Source organism: Callorhinus ursinus, unplaced genomic scaffold (assembly GCF_003265705.2).
Source record: "Callorhinus ursinus isolate GAN/ISIS: 27379988/994484 unplaced genomic scaffold, GSC_fseal_2.0 scaffold1, whole genome shotgun sequence".
In the NCBI taxonomy this organism is placed as follows: Eukaryota; Metazoa; Chordata; class Mammalia; order Carnivora; family Otariidae; genus Callorhinus; species Callorhinus ursinus.
The window spans coordinates 23167297-23170367 of NW_027397063.1; positions in this window are offsets into that span (position 1 = coordinate 23167297).

Below are 3071 nucleotides of genomic sequence, written 5' to 3' on the forward strand. Positions count from 1 at the left end.
GGGCATTTTGTGAATATATATGCTGTGGAAAACCTGGCTAAACAACTGCTTCCTGTTTATAGAGATAAAGCCCATTTTAATGTGGATTCAATATGCCAAAGAGAAGTGTGCTTGGTAGTGGCTCTTCAAATAAACTTGTTCATTTCTCAGATTTAAATTATAGTTTTTGTGCCTACAAGAGCAAGCATTCCTTTCATCAATTCCTTTGTTCAAAAAATTAATATTATAGAATCATAATTCTGCAGGGAATCATTTCTTACCTTGTTCTTCTTTTTATAAGAAAAATAAATAAAATTTTCAACCACCGTGAAAGTATCAAACACTTGAAGATGATAAGGACTCAGGGTTAATCTTAATTTGGTCCTGGGTCAGCCTTGTTAGCACAGAGATTCCTTTAGAAACAGAAGCTGTCACTTGTGTCAGATATTGTACCAAATGCTTTACATATGGCTGAGGCCAACGGAGAAAATGTAAGTTCTTCAAGATCATACAGCTGCAGCCTAAGCATGAGATAGCTCTCATCTCAACCACATCTTACATTCTGATTACTCCAGATTAACTGGGAGCTGTGAGGAAATCTCTGACCAGTTTCCAACTTGATGAAGGTTGTGATCAAGAATCTCATGGAGAGATGATTTGCTTTTTTTCACATTCTAGGATCCTAGAATACTTGCTGTGCAGAAAGAGGAGCTTGAACATAGTATTTGCTGACAATTGAAGTCCAGAAAGGCAGAATACTGACTCTGATGAACAGAGGGCTGGATGACTTCAGCATGTGGGATGGTCTAACCCTGCAAGCAGTGACTGGCTCAATTTATTCAAGACAGGCAATGTCACAGTGTGTTCACAAGGATGTACCCTGAACCCAGAGGCAAATGCTTGTTCTACCACATTCTGTATCTTGTTTAATTTCCCTTTGAACTGAATACTGTTAGGTATTACTTAGAAATATTTATTCATGTAAAATATAAAATATGCACAACTTTACTAACTGCAAGGGTGGATAGTTCAACCTGCCCTCTTGAACACCTTCAAGTTCAATCCGCTTATGCACAATGTTCATTCAGGTCAACTGGACCACAGCTGTGGTGATCACAAATTGTGTACATCTGCTAGGCAGTGTACTGGGGGCCTGCTAAATCTAATCCATTAGTTGTATGGATTAAAAAAAAAAATCTGTTCTTGAAAAAGAAATTGTTCTCTCTTGGGGGTATACATTCATTTTATAATGAGGTACAGTCAATTTATTGAAAACTATTGAGCTGGTTGTCTGTTGAGACATTTCTTAATTCTAACAATGGCAAGGTCAAATAAAATCGGTAGGTGATATCATGAGGAATGTCATATGGTATGATTTGAAAATCAAATTTACTTGCACCCATTGCAAATAATCCCTCTGCTTGTCTCAGTAAATAATCTTCATTCTATATCACTATGTTATATTTATGGGGGAAACATTGAAGAAAAAAGTTGGATGTATGTTGGTATTTTCATCATAGTCATCCATCACCATAATGAGTAACCAAAGCCCCTTTGAAAATAATATATCTGGCGTTGCATAGATTTCAAAGCATTGACTTCTTGCGTAACACTCTCTGAGAGGCATTAATATGAATGTTATGCTAATTTGTCTGCTTTTGACCTAGAGTTTATTTAAAATCCTAGAGGATTTTCAAGAGGCTATTGCTTCATTAAATTAACTCACAAAGCAAAGCTAACTTCAGCCTCTTATTTTATTAGGATGAATTAATCTAAAAAATTATTTGAAGAGTGACTCAACACAAGCTCTTCAAGAAGTGTAGTTTAATTTAAGCATGAATTGGGATCTGCAGTAGTGGTTTAAACCTAGAGTCAAACAGTCCTGAATTTTATTCCCAACTTTACTACTACCAGCTCTATGTCCTTATGTATGTTATTTATACTATTTTAGTCCATAGTACACTCAACAGTAAATTTCAGTAAATAATAATACCTATCTCACTGATTGTTATAAGAATTAAGTATAATAATTATATAAAGATTTAAGAACAATCTCTGGCACCATAGTAAGCACTCAATATGTAGTTATTATTAACTATCCCTTTATCATTTTTTTCAGAACCTGAATACATAACGGGAATTGTGTGGAGCAAAATACCAACTATTATTAAATTCAGAAATTTTCCTCTTTGAGAGCAATCATAATGCTTTAGCAGTCTGAGGATATGGTTTCTTTAAATATGAAATGTTTAAATATGAAATTCAACATATGAGCATTTTAAGATATATATTTATGGTAGCTGTTCAGTGAGTGAGTTCTATGATAAGTCCTGTAGAGAAGATGACATTAGTTCCATCAGACAATATGGTCCAGTTTTGCAGACAGGAAATATATAGAACATGAGAAAAATCCCAAATCAATGGGTAGCAAGTGATAAGTGATAAAGAATCAGAAAGGAAATAAATCCGTTATGGACTCATGGAGATGGTAGACTATAAACTTAACTTTTAAGAAAGGATAGAATTTAAACAGAGTATTTCATAAAAATCATAAAAATTTAGATTCATGATAGAAACAAAGAATGGACTTTTCACTTAGAATGAAGTTCTCATTGGAGAGAAGAAGCTGGACACCTTTGGGAGTTCTCAGATGGTAGGAAAGGGACATACTAGGCAATAGTGTGTCAGTTTGCTAAGATATTTAAATTACAACCTGGGAGAGATAAATTAATCCACCTGATAGACTTTTCTAGATGGGCTTGTGTGATTTGATATCACATAATAAATTATACTATCTCCATTCCTTATCCAGATATCAGTCCCCCGCCCATACGTGTGGCTACCATTTCTCCTGCGCCTCACTAATCCCTCTACCAGCTTCCATAACAAATTAATGACTTAAAGCACATCGTGTTACTTTCAGTTTCGCTTCACAATACCTGTGACTTTCTGAAAAGTCCCATTAGACATGTCTCTTCTTTCTCCTCTGCCATCTCCACTTGGGAGAAGAGGTCTTTTCTGTACACTACCCCTCCCAATACACACACACACACACACACACACACACACACACACACACACACACACACACA